This window comes from Hyposmocoma kahamanoa, unplaced genomic scaffold, assembly GCF_003589595.1.
Source record: "Hyposmocoma kahamanoa isolate Upper Pololo Valley unplaced genomic scaffold, ASM358959v1 217, whole genome shotgun sequence".
In the NCBI taxonomy this organism is placed as follows: Eukaryota; Metazoa; Arthropoda; class Insecta; order Lepidoptera; family Cosmopterigidae; genus Hyposmocoma; species Hyposmocoma kahamanoa.
In genome coordinates, this window is record NW_020653738.1 from 702,703 (window position 1) to 726,151 (window position 23,449).

General features: G+C 36.5%; 1 protein-coding gene across 1 annotated transcript in view; it reads right to left on the reverse strand.

Annotated features, from left to right (window-relative positions):
- Positions 1-23,449, reverse strand: part of LOC113227821 (complexin) — a 165,779-nt gene that overhangs the window by 10,596 nt on the left and 131,734 nt on the right. The gene's annotated exons all lie outside the window — the stretch shown is intronic.

The window sequence follows — 23,449 nt, forward strand, 5'->3', positions numbered from 1 at the left end:
CGTATCTCGATGTACATGTAGGTGCTTATGTCTATATTACATAGACTATAGTTGAATTTTTTAACAGAGATAACAAACTGACAGTTGTGACTAATAATATCGCTTTGAGAACTAATGTTGCCATGCTCATTATACAGTGATGTGTTTAATTCAATGTTTAATAAAGTAGTAAAATATAACTTGTCAAAAAGAAACGTCAAAGATTTTCAACAGCATTTCATTCGATATATTTACACATTTATAATTTTTTTGTAATAAAATTATTTGTCCGTTTAGTATAATAGTCACAATGTGATCATACGTCATATGTGTTTGTATCACAGGTAAGTTATAAAAATTAAACAAACTACTTTATAATTCTTTTTTTAAAACTTAAAAAAACATCGACTACTTTCGTTCGCAGAATCTTAAGATAAACTTCTATCTCATTACACCAAGAGCGCATCTTATAAAATTAATATTCCTACAAATTATTATGGATACAATTTATGTTGATGATCTACTGAGTGAGTGAAGTCGATCTTTTAAAACAACACCATTTTTATTTCATCAAAAACTGACAACCCAGCAAACGTCAGTTTATTACTTCTAATTAAAATCCGACTATACTATACTATTCTGGGCTAGACCGACGCGAACCTGATCGATAAATAATAAATTGTTCAATACTGAAGCCGCAAGAGACAAGCATGTACGTTTTTTATTACTGCAATAAGCACTCCGATAGACAGAATATGTAAGTGGTTTACAATACGTGGTACTATTGTTTATAGAGTCACTTTGAGCTGTTAATTATTTGAGTGAGTAATCGGGTTAATAAGTGATTTTATAAGTCAACTGTTGCGAAATCGTTTATCGTCCAACAAAGGGCAGAATATTGTTATTGTGAACAAGTGGTAGCCGACACGCCCGTACGCAGTAGTTTGTTGTGCCACCCAGAGCTTTAATGACAAAGATCTGAGCGGTGCTACCACTGCGCCCGTCACCCTGAGACATAAGTTGACAAGTCCCACGTGAGCATAAATAGGTAAGATGGCAATACTTCCCTGGACGACCTCTTTCACAAGAAGCTACTATTCATCGAATTAAATTTCAATCAACAATAACATCCCATTTGCGATGTCATGCGAGTTTTTATGTTACACAAATATACGTCTCTTACACTCCTAATTACTTCGAATTACTGTAGAATTCTGTAACTTACTACAGGGTTGTTGTAAAAAAAAATAATTTTGAACATATACCTTTTGCCATACCTGTTATATAATAAACATCAGCATGTTTATTCAATCATTTATTTAATGATAACTAAAGCTACGTGCTACAAATTATGCACTACAGAGAGGACGCCATGACATGATATTTTAGTCGTAACATAATAATTATGCTCTGCTTCTTTTTGGAAGCGTTCTTCACTAATCCTCGAATGTCTACCTTTTTTATATTAGAACACAACTCATTTATAGAATGAGTTTGTCACGGGCTACGGTTTTACATGTAACGGGATAAACGAACATAAATTGCTTTGAAAAATTTGCCTAACGTTGGTTGTAGAAGAAGGATATAACTTTGCGATGTCTGTGCATAGTTCCATAGGTTAATTTTCTGATAAAAGTCTCGCATTAAACTCTGTTTTGGGTGGCGACATGAACGCATTAAGTGCCCCAGTCTCGAGGCATTATTTTTTCATTTCATTCATTTTTTTCAGAGAATGTGAAAGTATAACGAGTTCTTAGGTTTTCGCGATTGTTAAACATAGGAAATGAAACTATTTTTCCGGATTTAAATCGCGTATATTTGTTTTTTCGTATGAAGAAATCATTTGTTACAGTGCGTGATAGGATTGTCTCGTTAAAAACAACGTGAGAACGGAGGTATTACGCTAAGACGTTTTGTCAATGTTGCGTTAAAATAAACAGCCCAGACCGAATCATTTTCGAGATGAATATAACGCGCTGAAGGCCTGGTGCGAAGATCCCGAATTAGTCATCCTCCGTGCAGATAAAGGTAACGCGACGGTGGTCATGAATACGTCAGATTATAATAACAAAATAACTGACTTACTACCTAATGAAACCACGTGTAAAAAGGTGAAAAAAGACCCAACCTGGTGGTGGTCTTTTCTTACTGTCTTGGTAGATATTAAAAACAACAACTACGTTAATATCTAAACACTCCGATACGCTGAAAGTTGATGTAAGTGTTTTTGTACCCTGCTGCGTAAAGCCTCCAAAACTGTATGGGTTACCAAAAATACGTACCAAAAGAAATCCTAATAACACCTTAGGCCATACCGTATTTCGAAAGAAAACCCATACACATAGGTACCTCAATGGTAATTCCCATCACCATCCAAACCAATTAGCTACCGTGGCCAAATCTTTGTTTCAGAGAGCACATGGTGTCTGCGACAGTAATCATTTGGCAGGGGAACTTCAGCATATAAAGCAAGCCATACATGCGAATAAGTTGAAGATTACACGCCAATGCCACAGACGCCGTGTGAAACAGTCGAACGAAGACCTGCCATTTTACCCTACGTGAGAGGTGTTACAGACATTACAGATCAGGAGAGTCTTTAAGCGTGCATCTATCGAGACATATTTCAAACCCCTGAGGAAGATTTCTCAGCTCCTGAGACCCGTGAAATGCAATATCCCCTTACAGGATGCAGGAGTTTACAAAATTGATTGCGAGTGCGGTCTCTCATAAATTGGACAAACGAAGCGAAGTATTTGTACCCGCGTCAAAGAACATACAGCTGATGTCAAACACCGTCGCGTAAACAAGTCTGCAGTCTGCGAGCATGTCATGGATAAACCTACACATTTAATGAAGTTTGACAAACCCCAGGTCCTTGCAAAAGAAGTCCGTTATCTACCCAGGATGCTGCGAGACGCCATTGAAATTAAAAAACATCCTAATTTCAACAGGGAAGATGGTTTCTCCGTACCACCAGTTTGGGATCCAGTATTTCCTCTAATGAAAAATCCCAAACAGACATAAGACTGCAGTACTAATTAATATGTTTTAGTTTATTCTAATTTCTATTAATAATTAATAATAAATTGAACTTAATAAAAATGCATTCAATAAAATAATTTGTAAAACTTAATATAGCGTAAATTCGAATGTTTTCTTTGTAAAATTAAAAATAAGGTATTTAATTAATAACTATTGTAACTATAGTGAAAAAATAGGGTGGTTTGCATCAATATTAGACATAACTGGTTGAAGACTGTACCACCTCAGTCAACCGTGACCAAGGGACCTGTAAAGGGCCCGAAACGTCGGTTTGTTTGAAAAACAAATATACCGGAACAATAGTTTCATTTCCTATAAAAGTATAACTATTAAAATTGATGTTATGTACGTTTTAAATTCGAAAAATGATTCCGTAGTAACACTACTATAGATTCAGGTTTCGCGCTAATTTCCCAATGGGCCCGCTTCACGTTCGATTTTATGAAACGCCTCAGTGTTGCCACAAATGGATTGGCTCCTTAGTTCAAACTCCCTATTTATTATGAAAGTAAAAAAAAAGCCAAATAAAAACCTTTGTACGAGCAATAGGTACATTCAGATAAGAGGCTTAATTATTGGAAATGGAAAAGCTTTAACTGGGACAATCTTCTTTTCGCTATAATCTAGAATTGATTAAATGCAGTCAGCGTGGTCGGGAATTTTAATTTTAAAAGATTTTTTCCACTGGTGTCCTCTGGGACCTCATTAGTGCTGCCAGCACTAACAAGCAGAAGTCTTGGAGATTATGAACGTGATCTTTGGAGGTTTTAGTTTGTTATAATTATAAGGGCCGCTCGGGCTGAGTTCCCCAAGGATTAATTTGTCTTCTCTCTTTATATCCGGCAGAAGGCGATTGTAATAAAATATAATTTTTCTTATTTATTATGCTCGATGTTGCTCGTGAATATTTAGACTGTGTTTATTATACAAATTATTAATGATTTATATTTGTCGTGTTAATTAATTTACAACGCAAGTTGCTCATTTAATGAGTATGGTTCAACGTTCTAAACACCTTTGGTCTTTTAATTAAGCTTAATTAGACTAACTTAAAATACATACGTAACTTTTATATTAAATACTTCAACTTTTAATATAACAGAAGCTGGTAATATTTTCTCATACATTCAGCACTCGGGAATTAAGGAAGTTAAATGAGCGACCAGTTTAAGATTTAACCGTGATTTATGAACGGTAATTAGAATTTAATAAGAGGAATACTGCTCGTTACTGTGTGAATATATTTATTCTAATTAATTGATTCTTTATATTGTAATCAAGAATGAGTTTTGATTTTCTTATTTAAAACATGCTACTTACATTTAATGTAAACGGGCTTTATAGTGAAGTAGGCGTTTTCGAGTTAAACCTTGTGTGTTTACTTGGAAAAAAACTAAACTGTCCGAACATGTTTGAACACACACACTTTATTCATCTTCTTAAACTTAAATGTAAAATTTCATGGTGTTCTTTTAAATTAAGATATTGTGTGTGTGTATGTGTTATTTATAAGAAATTAAGCCTTATAATTGATTCTTTCGATCGGGATCATAAAAATGTTGTGGATTGTAGAAATATATTTCTCACAAATGCTTAGCGCCATTTGTGAGAAATCTATTTCTACAATCAAAATAAAATGCAAAATAGTAGTTAAAAATCAAAAACAAAGATCTGCAACAAATACAAAGAAAAATTCGTAAGGTTTACTGGTTCGTTCCGTAGCTCAGTTCAGTTCAGTTCAGTTCAGCGTCTTGCATGGGTTGCTTGAAGGTGCTAGTTTTCTTAGTGTTCGATCCTACTATTAATAATTATAACAAACTAGTGGAGTAATTTCACATAAAAATTAATTAATTTAATATCATGGTAGTAAAACAAGGTGACGTTATATTATTATCTTTAATTAATTATTTTCAAATATGATTAAAATTTGCTTGCCATCCAACTTCATCATGGTTTAACTTACTATAGTATAGGAAACGAAACGTATATTTGTTACGTTTTGTTACGTGTTGTATACGCGATTTAATTCCGGAAAAATAGTTTCATTTTTTATGTGTAACAATCGCGAAAACCTAAGAACTCGATAGTTACTATAGCATGTTACGAATTAATTGTCCCAATAGTCGAAAGTCATTATGGCTTCATACAAATATAACTTGTAAAACTCTAAAAGTGTGGTTGGCAGATATGAAATCGAAGAACATAGAGTCACTGTACTTGTGCTGGCACTATTCAGGGCTTCGAAGTTATAACAAGCTGGACTTTTGAAAGTGAAATAACATAAATTCATTGTCATATTCTAAAACAACACGAACAACAACTTGAAGCAATATATTCTCATATCGATGAGGCGTGGGTAAACTCAAAGTTGCCAACAACCCGGATAGCTTGTTTTGACTTCTAAATAGTTTTCACATTTATAGTTCCCTATAATACCGAATTTACCTTGAAATTCGGGATGGTGAGAAACGCAATATATATAATAAACGTATGGAAGTTGGATGCAACTTTGTGATTTTAGTTTGTTGCATGAATTTATTATAACCAGTTGGACTAGTTGTTCAGTTGAATTCACAAAATCGCTGAAATCGCTTTTTTGTTATCGCCGTAGTAGAGCTTTTTTTAAATAATAAAAAAAGGCCAACATATAACAAATTATGTTGCTTTTTGACTCTTCAATTATATAGAACAATTAGTTATACAGATAGACGTACGTAAGACGGAAGTGTCGATGCTGAGTTACGTCATAGTGGTACACCCGCGTCACAAATTTTTTTTTCGGCACGAGATGTTGCGTGTGTTATTAAACATATGACTCGCGGTAAATCGTCCGGTTATGACGGGCTTGGAATAGAAAATTTAAAGCATGCGAGTGTGCATCTGCCCAGGTTGCCCTGTATGTTTTATAATATGTGTATTAGACATACCTATTTGCCTCCTGACCTCATGCGGACCCTTGTAGTTCCTATTCTAAAAAATAAAACTGGTGATGTGTCTGATGACAACTACAGACCGATTTCGATGCTACAGTTACGGCGAAGGTATTCGATGGTCTCCTTGATAAACACCTACACCTACATGATGCCCAGTTCAGTTTTCGGGCTGGGCTTTCGACTGAAAGTGCTATATTTAGTTTGAAGGAGACCGTGGATTACCATTTGCAGAGGAAAACTCCTGTTTATGGTTGTTTTTTAGATGTCTCAAAAGCTTTTGATCTTGTTTCTTATCGGACACTGTGGGACAAGTTACGGGGCACGGGCATGGGGCGAGAGTTAGTGGAGTTGTTTGTGCATTGGTATGCGCATCAAGAGAATTATGTAAGATGGGCGGGTGAGTTCTCGGACATGTCCATGCTGGAGTGCGGGGTGAGGCAGGGGGGCTAACGTCTCCAAAGCTCTTCAGCTTGTACATGAACGATTTGATCGTTGAGCTCAGCAGCATACATGCGGGTTGTTCTATAGACGGACAAATGATCAATAACATTAGTTATGCAGACGATATAGTGTTGCTGAGCCCTTCGGTTGGTGCTGCAGCTGCTGTGTGCCTGTGAAACCTATGCCGTGTATCACGGATTAAAATATAATGTTAAAAAAAGTGAGTACATGTTATTCGCGGCACATGATAGGTCTCCCAGCTATGTACCCCCCATCAAACTGTATGATTGTGATTTGTCTAGGGTGACACAGTTCTGGTACCTGGGTCACTTAGTAAATTCGGAGCTAAAAAAGATGATCGTGATATGCAAAGGGAGCGTAGGGCGTTGGCGGCCCGAGGGAATATGCTGGCTCGGAGCTGTGCGCATAATACAGATGAAGTAAAAGTTACTTTGTTTAAATCATACTGTCAATCGTTTTATTGTAGCGGCCTGTGGGCTAGGTAAACCCAAAAGACCTTCAGCGAGCTACGCGTCCTTTATAACGACATGTTAAGGATGCTGCTGGGGTTGCCCAGGTACTGCAGTGCATCTGCTACGTTTGCGGATGCTCTCATTGACTGTTTTTATGCAGTAATGCGCAAAAAAACAGGTTCAGTGAGACGCAGAATACCGGAGAGCCCCAAGAGCATACTTAGGATATTAATCGATAGACCGAACAGTGCCTTACAGAGGCATTGGATGTCGGCTGTTATAAATCCAAAACTTGTGTGTATTATTTTATTTATGTGTGTATTTAGGTATGTATTATTCAATTATTTTATTTTATTATTGTATTATTATTATGTAAAATTATTACTAACATAGTTGCAGGGTTTTCTTGCAATGTATACTAACACCATGGACCCATATAGTCTTTAATAAACAATTTTGAATTTGAATTTCAATTTGTATACCTCAAAGATCAAAGCCGAATAGGGAATTTTTTTCTTATTTTATTTTTATTTGTGGCAACCATGCAATAATGCAATAGTGTTTTTTTTTATTAATATTCCTCTTGAAACAGACCTTCATTGCCAACAATTTATAATAGGTATGGCTGAATGCATTTTGTGGAAATATTTCTGAAGATACATAAAATATGTTACTAGAGTTTTACAAGTTCAGATATTAGAGAAGTCGGTTAAAAGGATGATAAAGGAAAGCTAGGATAGGAAATGAAACTATGTTTTTGGGATCAAATTCGCGTATATTAGTTTTTTTAACAAACCTACGTTTTAGGCTTTTCATAGGTCCTATGGTCACGCCTAACTATGATGATTGGATGTTGATTTCGAAGGAAAAAATGGTTTCATTTCCTATGTGTAACAATCGCGGAAAAGAATTTGATAACTTAAGGCTAGATGACAAAATAACTGATTCTTCTAAATCTTCTATCCTCTTGCTATCCCCAGTCTTCAGCAGAGCGAGCCTCAAAGAAGTCAACCTGACTCGATTAGGGAGTCGCGTACTGGTAACGGACTCCCTACTAGAGTCAATTTCACATCCATGAGCTTATCTTCTTGACGGTCTTCTTTCTTCCGTAATCTTCTTTCTTCTGTTTTTCTTTTTCCGTTACTTACATATTTTATGGCTGAATGACTATAGTTTATTATGCAATTTACAAACAGGCAAACTTACCAAGACCTAATTGAGGACGTCCTTTAAAGAAAGGCCGAGAGGACCCTGCGTAAATATGAACGTATCGATGACGTGATAGACGCGTGGCAGAATCGTAGCAAGTGGAAAGTTGTTGCCACTGCCTACCCCGGTAGGAAAAGGAGAGGAAATTACCATTAATCCAAAATCGTTTAATATTAATCCTGTTTTTAATCAATAATGTTTACTTCGATGTAAATACTTACTATTACAAAACTTTTGTACCCGCTTCATTTATGGTCTGAAGAAATTTGATCTTTATTCCATTTACCACAAGGAGCTGAAGTGGTTACCCATTAGACTTCGCCGGAATGCTCATATTCTTATACTTCTTTATGGCATAGAACGCTATCTAACTTTAGTGTGACTTGAACCGCATAGCTATTTTTATGTTTTAAAATCATGTTTTAGATTGTTTAGGTGTAGGAATATATAGTAGTTTATGATATTCATATTATATATGTTGGTTTTATTGTTTATAAATATATGTATATTTGTATTTGTTTATCGTTTTCCTATCTATTGATTAGTAATCCTTCGTACACGTACATAATTACTTCCATCCAAAGGTTATCAGGCAGAAATCGCTTGAAGCGATAAGACCGCCCATTGTATTACCGCTTATTTTTAATATAATTGTATTGTATTTGTTTCGTTTTTGGTGTATAATTTTTGTATTTGTACTTAATTACTTTACTTTGTTTACTCCTAAGTAAACTTTATAGCGTCTAATTAAACTTTATGTTTAACTATTCGTCTATCTTAGTTTAAATTTTATTACCATCCTAAAGGTCGAATTGAGAACTGAATAAGATTTAATTGTAAAAGTCTCTGGTTAATTATGTTATCTATTTACTTGGGTAATAACGGTAAAGTTAAATGTATTCACAACAACACAAATTGTAGAACTTTGTACAGTTAGAAACAAGTTTAATAACTAATGTGCAATCGTAAAATAAGGAATCGGGGAATTAATCTGTATATTATAGTCTGTGGTAAGATGCTGAACAAATAGACGGGTACCAGGCATTTTTTATCCAACAAATTCAATTTAATTTGTCGCCAATGTTGTGCTTTACAAAATATTTTATGATTTTTTTTTTTTTTTTTTTTTTTTTATTGCGACTCGACAAAATGACTGCACCGCGCCTGATGGAAAGTGCGAATACAGTCCAGAGATGAGAGTAACGGATGGAAAACACAAATATCTTCACTCCGTCACTATCATTTTGCCGGTCTGGCCAAATATTACCATTCCAGTGACAAAGCTTAGTAATCTGGAAGTTAAATTGGCGGGTTTGATTTCAGGTTTGACGAACTCCGTGGTCGAGAGGCTTGCATACTAGTTTTCATGGTGTCGCCATTTCTGAGGTCACGGGTTCGATCCCCGGCCGAGTCGATGTAGAATACTAACTTTTCTATATTGTATTTGGTCTAGGTGTTTGTGGGACCGTCGTTGTTTCAAATTTCCATAACGCAAGTGGTTAGTTAATTATTTTGGAGTTAGTGCGACGTATGTGATTTTGTCTAATATTTATTATTTAGGATCAATTTAAAAACCGTACTTTTCTAAATTTGTTCTGGTCTATGCGTTTTGGGTAGCACCCTCAAAGGGATCGTTACTCTGGTGCTCATGCTATAATAAAATATCTATTTTGAGACCATAAATATTAGGTTGGTTCATAAATATTTTTATTTTTATGATTTTTGTCCGCGCAGGAACGGAGCGCAAGAGAAATTGTGTAAAGAACAAGATATCCACCCAATTCTACGGCAAATCCACATAAATGGCAACATTCAATTCACTTAAGTAAATGGACAGGCCGCCGTAGCCATAAAAAGGGAGTCAATACAAAGTACAATTGCGACGAAAAGTATCATGCAATATAGGGGCGAATTGCACGCACCGTATAAAATAGTCTGTATATTCGAAGACATTTTAAAATGTTACCTTAATTAAATATCTCTCCCTAATACTAATACAGTGTTGAAATGCTCGCTATTGTAGAACGGGCTTCATAGGTTTGAAGAACCTTATTTTCTTTGATACCATGTGTACGTTTCTCATATTATACTTTATACATGTTGATTAGCGACAATTTTCACCTCGAAAATGCGAAGGCACTTGTTGGGTCGACTGTACAATCGGAAAAGAAAATCCTTTACAGAAAGGTACAGTCTCGAACATTAGTCTAATGTCAGGGAAACAGCGGGGCGCTAATGCGAGCAGCCGTTTAGAAAACTAGTTGCAGTCTTTTATTTAAAGTTGTAAATGCTGCAAATGGCTTTCTGTTGTCTGACTGCGCATTTATAAAGGAGCTGGAGATATTTTCCACTTAAGGTCATTAGATGCAACTATATAATATACTTACCAAAAAAGTATATATGAATAATATTCCAAATGGACAAGGCCGTGCATTTACTGCAATAACATTAGGGATTTTTTTAGGTTGACACAATATTAACTACAGTATTAAAAATGATAAAATTAATAGAAAATAATAAAAGTACGCTTATCTATTGTCCAATATGAAAAAGTCCATTAGCCACGGTCCACACATGGCTATATGAGGCGCGATACACACAACATTAATAACAAGTACAATAGTTCACTCTAGGTACATAGTTCATTCCCCAAAATAGCTCATTTCATTGTCTTGTGAGTTCGAAGGTTCAAAATCTTAGAAACAGCAGGACTTTACGACGATCGAAGTGTAAACATTTTATGTCCCCACCCTTATTTTCCGCTTTCGGGTCGCGTCGCAATTTTCTGCCACGAGCTCGTTTCACGCGTGGCCGCCCGCCATTGGCAATTTACCATCGAGTTTCACATGAGTTTCACTGATAACACCGCGCCTATTTTGTCGTCAAATGAATTTTTACGCTTTTGTCGTTGACTGTACAATATATTGAATGGTACTGGTTTGAGATTTCTGTGATTGAATGCGGTTGTAACATTGGTGCAAGTGTTACATTTAATAACAAAAACACAAACAAGAATTAAGTGCTGGTGGCCGCTCTCCTGAATGTTTAACTTTTTCGCTTGCTACGTCACTCTTGGTCCTATTCAGGCGGAAGTTTTGAGGCCATCATAGTGTAACGAAATAAAATCAGCTACAAGTACATAAGTTACATGTAATGAGTTCTACCATCGTCACAAAAGCTGTTCGCGTCAATTTCCGCGTAGATGAGTTTCTAATGCAGTTAGCGGCCGGTCTGCCCTCACCCCCCTCGCTTCTCGCCCCCGTGCCACACCCCCGCGTGAGCCCTCTTCAATCTTTGCACAAATGGAACGCCACGTCGGCGGGTAATGACCTGCGCGGCGAATTTGAAATGAAAGGTTTTTAGAATAGTTACGAGGGACTTACTACAGTAATGTTACGTCGCATTTAACGTTACTTTGCACTGAGTATTTTTATTTTTTAATTTAGCGTGAGTAGGCCACTCAGTCTGATCATGACAATTTTCTTACGAGTGAATACGTATTTGCATCTATCAGCAATTAGAACTTTCTTTTAATGTAAAATAGACGTTTGCCTTAATTGCATCAGATGCGAAGTGCCGACGATATAGATAGTAGGAAAAACAAAGAGTTTCGTGGAAACGGTTAGCAAATCAATGTCATAAGGATGGCGTAACAAGTATCATGTCATAACGTTACTTTCATAGAAGTCTTTTGCCTCCTGTGCTTGCTGGGCGCGATACTTAAGGGACCGCTTTTTCTTTAAAGCAAAGTGATACCAGCGTCCACAAAAACGTTTTTAGGTATTATTTTTTTAAGGGATAGATGAAAAATTTCCGTGACAATTTTTTTACGTTTCATCGAGGTTTTTTTTTATTTATCCAGATTATTTGTCAATGTAATTTGAATCCGACCTAAAACGAACCCATAATTAGGGAACCATTGGTAATTAAATAATCCTCACTGTAACGAACATGGCGTGATCGTGACGTCACGCTGGAAACGTGATACGAATCGTTTGTATTAAATCAACAGTGATAACGCATAATTGGACAGGTAAATGTTTAAAATTTCAATTCAATTTTGGACATTGATCACGTTTGTTTTGGGAATCGGATACTTTTAATATATAAACAATATTAATCATATTGTAGCCGTGGTTTAGAATTGTGCGATGATGATTGCTGGACCGGTTCTGGAGGCTAGTCATCACTGAAGATATAGTTGCGCTGGATGCCAAATAGAAGATTGCTTTTACAATTATTAAGTGTAACTGCGCCTGAATAAATGCGTTTGTAACCATAATAGACGTAATAGCACTTAGATCTTTAAAACGCAAAGACAAACATTATTAGTCTAAAGTAAAATTAATTACTAACAAATATCCTTAGCTAATAGACAGCACAATGCAGCCAGATGTAGGCACTTGTAGGTTATATAATAAAATGAATACATTTCTTGCGAATATTGAATCGACAAGATACCGCGCTAGAGTCATTTGTTCTTTTGTTTTTTTGGTAATGAACTATTGTATAAATTTTGAAGAAAAATGATAACGATATGAAATTGCGTAAATAGCGCTTCAATCTTTGGCGTTTAATGATCGCCGCGAAAACGACGAAACAAAAAATGGTCTTGTTTTTGTAGAGTCAGTTTTTAAATATTGAGTTCTTAGGTTTTCTTAATAATAATGATATCCTCTCTAAGGTAGTTTATTGGTTTAATGCTAACAACTTATTGCTTAATGCCAAGAAGACAAAATGTGTTAAATTTGAATTACCTAACGTAAAATCGACTAGTCCAAGCATAGAAATAAACGGAGAAAAGTTAGACCTTGTTAATAAAGCAGTCTTCTTGGGAGTGACCTTAGATAGTAAACTTCAGTGGTTTCCACATATATCGTCCCTGGCCAGCAGATTAAGCTCCGCTGCATACGCAGTCCGCAGAATACGTGAGCTTACCGATGTTAGTACTGCTAGACTAGTTTACTTTAGTTACTTCCATAGTATAATGTCCTACGGGATTCTCATGTGGGGTAAAGCGGCAGATATTCAAACCATATTTGTATTGCAAAAACGAGCGATTCAGAGAAAAGTTTAAGGAGACTGGTATCATGACTGTGGCATCACAGTACATTTACTCAAATATTTTATATGCCCGTAAAAATATACATAATTTCAATAAGAAAGAAGATATCCATAATATTAACCTTAGAGCTAAGTCCAAACTCATGGTACCACGATTTCGTTTAACCAAGGTAAACAACTCTTTTATGGGGAACTGTATACGTTTTTACAATAAGATTCCGGAGCATATATTAAGTTTATCATTTCCTAAGTTTAAAAACTACATTAAAAATATTTTGATCGAAAAATCATATTACAAAATTGAAGACTACGTGTTAGATAAAGATGTATGGAAAGACGACACGGCTCCAGAATCCACACAAATTTGATTCAAAGTGTATTCCATAGCATTTAAGTTTATTTGAAAAGAGTTTCTTGCTCGTTCTTCTCAGGGAGGTCAGCGTAGTGAACGAGCAGTAGCTTAAATGTGACGTTTTCAAGTGTAAATTTATTTTACCTATGGAATAAATAATCTTTGACTTTGACTTTGACTTTGACTTCGCGATTGTTACACATAGGAAATGCAACAATTTTTCCGGATTTGTTTGAAAAAACAAATATACGCGATTTAAATCCAGGTTTTACATATTTTACATTATATTAGTTATTATTTAATTACTCTCATGTATTGAACTCTATTAAAAATGTTAACCTCATCTTTTTCCAATAATTTATATGTATATATCAATTTGTTGGTTTTTATTATTTCTTTTTATCTCGTTTGTCGCGCTCAATTTTTACATTGATAAAATTAATGTGCAGAACTATTAAAATGTGACCTTGCGGCCATGTTTGGCACTGCGATATTTTTTTGCAGCCATTGGCTCGCGATGCGACAAAAATGTGACGTTACGGTACTCGCCATGTTAGCTATTGTGATAACATTTTTAAATGGCGGTTTTATCACTCAAATTTGACAGCTAAGTGTAGATATGATAGTTTTATCGCACCGGCATGCTATGAGAGTTGTATATAATGTTGAACGTAGATTAAAAACAATTGTACATTTACTTCATCTGCTTTTATCGTCTGTAAATATACAATATATATATGTAGTTTGGATCGTTTTGGTGGTCATTTGGAAAGTGGGCAATAATCACGTATTGAGGTAAATTTGACAAATACGTTCGTCGCTACCGGTACATCGGTGAATATTGAAAATACACTAAAGTGATGAAAAAGCATTCAAAACTTTGTCGCATGATTTGTTCTTTTTGTTAGTACTTGTATCATAAGATGAAGAGAGTCAAGATTTACAGTTTTCGGTCGGCTTTGTCTAACTTTAAACTGTATTTGTATGCATGTGGGATAATCAAAGAAAATGGGTAAATACGGTCTGAAATAGTTTAATCTTGTTCCTCCCTTGTGTGTCGTCAATCTCCAAATAAAATATAAAACAAAACTAATCGCTCTCGTCTTCTGTTCTATAATTTCGAATCATCCTCATTCCTCTCTCTTGCACACTCCTTCCCACTCACTACCCCGTCAAGATACGTTCATCCATCATCTAAATTATACATTCTATTAGATGACGACCTCGACGGTCCAACCGTTTATATGGTGGGCGGTGGCTGAGGAGGCCTCTGGTTCGATTTCCGATAGGACCAAATTGGGAAATGAATTTTTCAAGTCTGGGTGTCCTAGAAAGTTCTTTAAAGTGAATTCGTTGCTATGGCATTATAATAGCACAGGGAATTTCCTAATTTAAGACCAGTATTCGAAAATGAATCAGTTGTTTGTTAGAGGCACAACTTGTTCTAATTGATGTGTATTGTAGAGCATGACTAAAATTATGCCACGTCCCCTTTTCTTGTTTGGTATATTAGTTATTCTGAGATTATATCTCAAATGTACACATTTCACGTTATTAAACACAGCAAATGTAAACCCGGGATATACAATTACTATAAAGCTGAGTAAACTGAATGTTGTATCCGGTTAGGGATTACTTTGTGGTAATTATTGTTCAAATTCAAATTCATTTATTTCTTTGTGATACACAGGTTATAAATGGTGTTACAAAAGTTCATATTGAATAACTGTGTAGCATACAAAGTTTCATATTTTTTTATATACACACTCATGCAATAATTTGAATAGTTACTGTATTCGTGCCGTCTAATTAAATAACATCAGTCACAATACTACAACAAAATGTCATATGTAAATTAAAAAGAATATGAACAATATACATTGTCAATTTTAGTTGAAATGTCTAATATTGTGGAATGTCATTTCAATATGATAACGTTGTCTTAAACAGTAGCAATTTCCTATTTCAAGTTGTTTGATAATTTGGCATATCATATGTAGAAAAAAACATTATACGTGAATATAAAACGAAAACACGTGAGAGAGAATAAGAAAGCTCGCTTTTTCGAGCTGATATGAACCTAAAGTTTTACGTACCTATATTCATATCAAGGCTTTGTCTGTAATAAAAGTTCTGGGAACATCCAGTTAGTTCTAGGATAGTTGGAGTTAGAATGTTTCCAGTAAATGTAAGTAAAACTGGAAATTTCATCTTGTAGACTGCAAGAAATTTCACAAAGTGTTCGTTGAAACAATTGTATTAACACTAACTTCCTACGTTCCGGTTGTTCGGTATTTGAACGCTAGTGAAAAGCTCTAAAAACGTGAAAGAAATAGGTTTAAAGAGACTAACATTCTTACACTAACGTTACGGTACATTTGAAAATGTTATTTATATTAAGAAAAATATTAATTTTTTTATAAAAAAATGTGACAGACAACATTAATACGAGGAATAAAAGTAAACTAGCCGTTCTTGACAGTCGTCTCTATAAAGTTTCAAATTCATTTAAAGAGCAATGTCTTCGCGTCTATAATAAGATTTCAATTGATATTCAAAATTTGCCATTTACGAGATTTAAAACTACACTGAAACAAAAACTTTATACTAAAGGTTGTAGTACAGCTTCTGCGTAGTTGAATGACAAAAACCTGTGGTAGTCTCGATCTAAGACGTTTAAATTAAATATTGTAATGATAAATGTACTCAAATGTATATTACGTAGAGTTTCTTGCTCATTTTTCTCAGGGTAATCGGTCTGATGAATGAGCAGTAGAGTTTAATTAGTATAACGTTTTCTAGTTTTATTTGCTTAGGTACCTATGAAATAAAGATTACTTGACTTTGACTGGGAGGACGTGTTTCGCGAAAGCATGTACTTAAAAAGGAAGGAGATAATTTTGTATGAATAAATAAAACCTTGAAATCGTAACATTTTTCTGCACTCATTTAGAGAGCAGCCTCCCCCGAGGATATCGACCAAAGACTCTAGGGGCAAGGCTAATAATTTCAAGCGAGTTGTCGACCACGTACGGGAACAATCCTTTATACGGGAACGGTGCAGTTGAATTTACAAGTTAACACCACGAGAATATATGGAGTAAACTTTGATCTTATAACAGGGTGGTCTTTTTTCTAATTAAGCACCTATGGCATAAATAACAGAAGTACATCGACAACGTATCGACTACAACTGTAGCTACAATTTAACATTCTAGCCGGCGGGATGGTTTCAAGCTGTAGCTGCATCACGACAATTTCATAAACTATACCATTCTGACATTTTACGACATACCAATACACTGACGTTGACGCGTGGGTGCCCTGCGTCATTTCTCGAATTCGGAACTGACAAACGCTCTAATAATTACGAATAACGGTCAAATAGTCATAATCAGAGTTAATATGGAGCCGAATCGAACGATGGTGCCGAAGAGTTCTGTTCTGGAGACCCCGTTTGGGAAGACGAAGCGTGGACAGACCACCTGCGAAATGGTCGAACGAAATGAAAAAGACGGCAGGGCCGACCTCAAACGTATCGCCGCGAACCGAACACTATGGAAATCATACCAAGAGGCATATGTACAGCAGTGGAATCAGTAATATGCTGAAAAGAAGAAGAAGAGTTAATTTATTATACTATCCGTATTGACAGAAACTGTAGTAATAAAGAATATCTCAAAATTTTATTCTAGCTGTAGAGCTCCTGATAAAGAGTTCGTTCAGGGAAGTAATTGCCACCTTACCTAATTCTGCCACCAAGCAGTAACGTGGTTTTGAAGGGTGCTTGTCAACTTATGGCTCAGGATGCCAGGTGCAGATGCAGTGCGGCTCAGATATTTGCAATTTAAAACTCAGAGTGGCAGCGCAAATGTTATGGACAAGCGTGCGGGCTTGTTTGTCGCGTCACTTGTGATCATAAGAAAATTTTGAAGAATGATTAATTAATTATGGCAAAAGAATTGCCCTCGTAAGTAAACGTTCGCCTAAATCTAGGATTTAATAAAGTACGTTTTTTATAATTTTTCTTTAATCATTTCTTTTGCTAGTTGCTCAACTGGTACAATCGTTCTGGAGCAGAAATGTACAAACAAGTTGAGTCATCGGAGCGTTTGGGTAGTGTTTGGCTTCGCTAATAGTGTTTGTTTATTTGTCCCGTCGTCGGGGCGAGCGGCGGTAATGAGAAAAAACGGGACTTTTAGAGGTGATTTACTCCCGAGTAAATCCATCCATTTTATACAATTGTGTCCGAGGAATTGATTTTATAAATCCCATTTGTGGGATTTTATCCTTTATTTTTATGGCAATCATCATGTATACTGTCACCATATTACACCCACACTACGTCCCACATGCAAGCCTGTTATATGTCAACACGTCAACAATCTTATTTCTCTCAATGTTGCTCGGAAATGTCGGAATTATTTTCTAAAATAGACGCCGTGATTCGATAGCAGCGAGTTATCAAAGAGATTTCTATTGCTGTACAATGAATTACTACAAATAATAGAGTTCAAATAATGAAAATGGCATGCACGGAAGGAGTCACCCCGCTCGACGTATTATTTCCGGGCAGCGATTTGACGATTAGCAAATACCACCACGATGGCAATTATTGTAGTACATCCCATTACACATTTTTTAAAATAATTTTGTCATTTTCTTTAATCTATTTCGAGAGTTCATACCCCGTTGTTCGTTCGTCGTTTCCTGTTCTCTGCAATTAATAGACGACTTTTCAATTAATACAGATTATTATTACAAACGAGTATACTTATATTAAAAACGTTGTGCGCATTTAAGAGACGAAAAGGGACACTCATCGCCCCCTAAACAATCATGAACAATTGTTGTAAGGCTCATCAAAAGTAAACGGTAATGAGGAGCCGAAGTTAGCAACTCTCACTCACGAAAAAGTTTTAATTGTGGGGCTCGAGCACCGTTGTAGCGAGAATATTAGGTAGTTTATATAGAAATAATTGTTGGGACAAAAGTACATTGTGTACAGACGTTACGTCTCCGAGTTATAACTATTTATAGAGTGTAGAACTGCCTCCGTGGCCGAACGGTTACCATGCTGGGGCCTGATTCTCAGATTTTCAGACATGCCTATTTCGACTTTTGTCGATTATCATGAAAGTCAACGAAAAATGTCGATCGACTCCAAAATTTCAATTCTCACACACTTTAGACATAAATGTCAAGCGTCCGGAAACGTCTATAAGTTTTTTAATGAATCATGGTGGCAACATTGCATTACTGACATATTAAGTCTGATTTCTGAACGTCTCACTGATGTTAAACGAAAATTAAAATGGACGATTGACATTCGTGATTTTGGCGCAAAAATTGTGGGTCGCTCGTGAAAAAGGGGCCAATTCGCCAATTAGTAGCTTCTTCTACTACTTCGCTTACAAAAGTCACTATTAATCTCATCCATTACTCTGTAGACACACAGCCCTTTCTACTTTATCTATACACATTATACACTAATACCTCACAATATAATCACAAACCTAATCTACTTAGAACACCTAATGCTATCTTCATTTACTGTTCAATTAAAACACAAACGTGCAAAGAAACTAAAATAAAATTTACACTAATCGCAAGAAACCACGAATGAATCTGTCAAAGTAAAAGTCGACTGATAAGTCGGATGCATGTCAAGTGATGTTCACTAGTCGACATGTCAACGAAATTGCCGTGTAAAAAATGATTGACAAACTCTATCGCGAAGTCGTGAGAATACGGGCGCTCGACATATTGTCGATTTTTCGACGTATGTCTACGTCGACTTTTATGTCTGTAACTGTTTACGCCAGAATCAGGACCCTGGTCTGATACGCAGGTCGATTCCTAGGCCAGGAGAAATATTTGTATGGCAATTTGGGTGTAAGCATACAGGGTTTTCCTAATGCGGGGATATGTTGAGTGCGTGCGTTATTATTATTATTTATAGAGGTTTCCAAAAATGAGGGCTAAAATATGTCCGTCGCTGTGCGGCTGCGTTTTAAGATACAACATAGACTGTTGCGCAGGAAGATGCTATCTTTAGAGATGTTTTTTTTTCTTTATCCCTTAATCGCTTCTCTCGACGCCCACCACGACACACCACTGGGAATATATGGGTTGGCTCTTAAGTCTACGGACTAGTTCTTTATTGAAAAAATCTTCTAGTTATATGTAGATATTGGAAGTGAAACTATTTTTCTCGGAACTTTGTCGCGTGTATTTGTTTTTCCAAAACAAACTAACGTTTTGGGATCTTAGACCTGTAGGTTCCATAGACACAAATGACTGCGGTGGAACTCGATTTAGATCCGAAAATGTATTCATCTTTCTAATGTATAACGTGGAGATATTTTCCGTAAAAGCCTCGGAGACGTGGCGAACTCCGCTGGGTCATCTGCTTTATATCAAAATAATAACTAACAGCAGAAACGCTGAGTGTCGCTGCAAATTAAATTTGCCGTAAAGTGAGTGTCAAAGGACGTGCGGTAATTTCATATCGCAACCCGCGTCGCCCGCGCCCCGTTCGCGCCCCTTTCTCGCCCCGCCCGTGCCGCGCCACCACCGCGCCGCGCGATGGTGGAGTTTTAATGGCGAAGATTGCTCCCTAGTTTGATGATCAGAGGCAATTTAGAGACCTCCAGACACTTCGGTTAGTGTTTTAAGTAAGTTTGGAACGTTTAATATAGGGAGGCCTAATTGTAAACTGCGAGTGGTTAACTATTATTATAATTTTCAAGTCATCCTTCAAGACACGGCCTGGTAAACTAATAATAGATAATACACATAATATGATATAGGACGTCTTTGTCTTTACGTGCCATGTGACAAACATTATTCGTAATAATTAACCAATGCTGTTACTTTTCTATTTTTATGATACAAAGTAACAGGACGCGCCAGTCATGCGCAGAGTTGCTCAGAGCTTTAAATCGCATACATCTGAAGGGCAGTTGATAGTACCAGGTGCCATGTGCCTATAATTTCACCAGCAATTCATAAATTTTTCTTGTTATTTTAGGGGTGAGCTTGTGATTTGTCTTGAGATTTATCTGGTTATTTTAGGGTTGAGCTTTTAATTAGATTTACTTCACGTTACGTCAAATGTAAGTAAATTTTGATGATTTTGAAATAATGATTGATAGTTTCAGGCGTTACTTTATGAAAATCCATGTTAATAAAAATGGAAGTAAATTCGTTTGCTTCTACGCGAACCCAGTGACGGCGTCCATGGTCGAATAGCTTAACACACCGGTTTTCATGGTGTCGCCATTTCTGAGGGTGAATGTAGAAAAATCAACTTTTCTATATTGTCTCGGATTTGGGTGTAGTACCGGTTCAGGTTTCCATAAAACAAGTGCTTTATGAGACGCTGTCTAATATTTATTATATATTTATATGTAGGATCTATAAAATTCTTACTTTTTTAAAATTAGTTCTAATCTATGCGTTTTGGGTGCTATAGCAAAATATCTGGTTTGAGATCATAAGTTTTGGGTAGGTTCATAAATATTTTTATTCACAAGAGAAATTATGTAAAGAGCAAGAAATCCACCCAAGTTTACGGCAAATCTACATAAATGGCAACATTCAACTTTTCTATATTGTGTTAGGTTTGGGTGTTTGTGGAGTTGTCTTTGTTTCCGATTTCCATAACAGAAGTGCTTGAGCGACTTACTTTGGGATCTGAACTATCTCAAATGTGACGTTGTTTAATATACGTTGTCTGCAATAAGATGCGTTTATGTAGATTCTTTTCATATAGTTCATTTTACCACACTCCCTCTGCATAAAAGTAACAAAACTACTTTTTTTTATAATATCAAGTGACGGAACGAACCAGTCGTGCGCCTGATGGTAAGCTATACGCCTATCCATAACAGTTACAGTATTACTCAGACTCCCTGAGACATACATTGAAAAGCTCTACTGCCACTGATAACTAATGATAACTAACACAAACACAACTACAATTGTATGTATAATGTAATGATTTCAAAATAACATTGTCCAAAATTCTATATACCTAAAACACATACAACCTAGTTTCATCGCCTCCCTTGCAATTTAGCGTTACGTAAGTAATTTAGGCTCGCATTCCTAAGGCACTTTGTAAGGAGTAAAGCTATAGGACCCTTAAAACACCGCCGGGAGTCGCTCGCTTTGCAACTAGGCCGTAGGGTAGTGGGACAAATTTATTACGTACGGCTTTTGCGAAAACGTCTCTCTGAAAGTTACTATTAGGATATCTCTAAACTATAGATTTTGTTGTACATTTTTCTACAGTTAATCAATTGAAAATAAAAACAAATGTACTTCGTCATCTGTATTTTTTTAATAGGTACTTTCGTATTGCCTGTTATATTCAAATTGATCTCTATGCTGTATGACGTTAGGGATTTACTCGGGCTCCGTTACAAACAGAGCTATTTTCCAAGCAAGAAGCAATATATTCAGGAATCTCATTGTTCTCAATCGGTTAGGACATTCAGGTTGATCTATGCGGAGCGTTTCAGCGCTTTTCCTTACGTCTATACATGTTAGATTTACGATTAGTACACTTTATTTCTCCGGTCATATATCACTCAATTTTCAAATTCATGAAAAGCTTGGGAAGTAAAGATTCAAGTCAAGTTATAATATAGATGTAATGTACAAAAGTTAAAGTTTAACTATTTCGCAATAATAACACAATAGCAACACTCATAGCCCCGCATTAGGAACCCGAACGAAACCCTGTATTGTGTATGCCATGGACACACACAGACAATCACAAATTACACCCAAACACTACAATAAATGCAGGAATCACAAATATTTCTCCCGGCCCGGAAATCGAAACCAGGACCTCTGCGTGGCAGACCCCAGCATGGTAACCTTACGCCCACGGGTGCAGTGCAGTAGCAGTAGAGCTCCTTATGAAAGGGTTCGTCCATGGAAGTACTGCCACCGAAAAGGCGCTGTGGAAATTACAGGCACATGGGACTTTCAACTTATGTCTCAGGGTGATGGGCGCAGTGGCAGTGCACATCAGATCTTTGCGATTTGAAGCTCTGAGTGGCACTGCAACTGTCATGGACAGGCGTGTCGCTTACAATCAGGCGCACGACTTGTTCGTCCCTGCACTTGATATTATAAAAAAAGTAAAAAGTTTAAAAGCTGTTCGTGTAAAGTTTATTTTTTAATTTACTTAAAATTTAATGTTGCTATAGTTTGGGAGCCAGTTGTTACTCAACATAGTAACAAGGTGCTACAGTGGAAAGAATAGTTGTGTAGCAATTTCAGCCTCTGAATTACGGACAATTTGCGCCGCCCTGAGGCATAGAGGCCGAGAGCTCTCGCCGGCTGGCAAGAGGCTTTTCAACTTTCATACAACGCACTCGTGACTACCTGTACTTACTACTTGAAAACAAGTAGCACTAACTAGCCATGCAGTCAGCTACCGCCCTTACCAACCGCACTATGGCGGCGCTACCTAGGACTTTAAATTCTGTGTTATGTACATTCGTACAGAGTAGCAATTTACCTTATTTATTTCTGCCACTAAGCAGTAACACAAGCATTATTGCGTTCCGGTTTTGAATATTAAGGGTGCTGGTGAAATTACAGGCACATGGGCTTTGACAACTTAAGTCACAGGGTGACGAGTGGCGGTGCCACTCTGATAACAGTAATAATAATAATAACGCACACACTCAACACAGCCCCGCACTAGGAAAACCCTGTGTCGCGGGTGCCATGGACACACACATAGACAACCACAAATTACACCCCAACTCACGAGAGAAATAACTGTAGGCCATACAAACATTTCTCCCGGCCCGGGAATCGAACTTGGGACCACTGCGTGGCAGTCCGGCATGGTAACCGTTCGGCCACGGAGGCAGTTATATGATCTTTGCTATATATATATATATATATATGATCTTTGCGATTTAAAG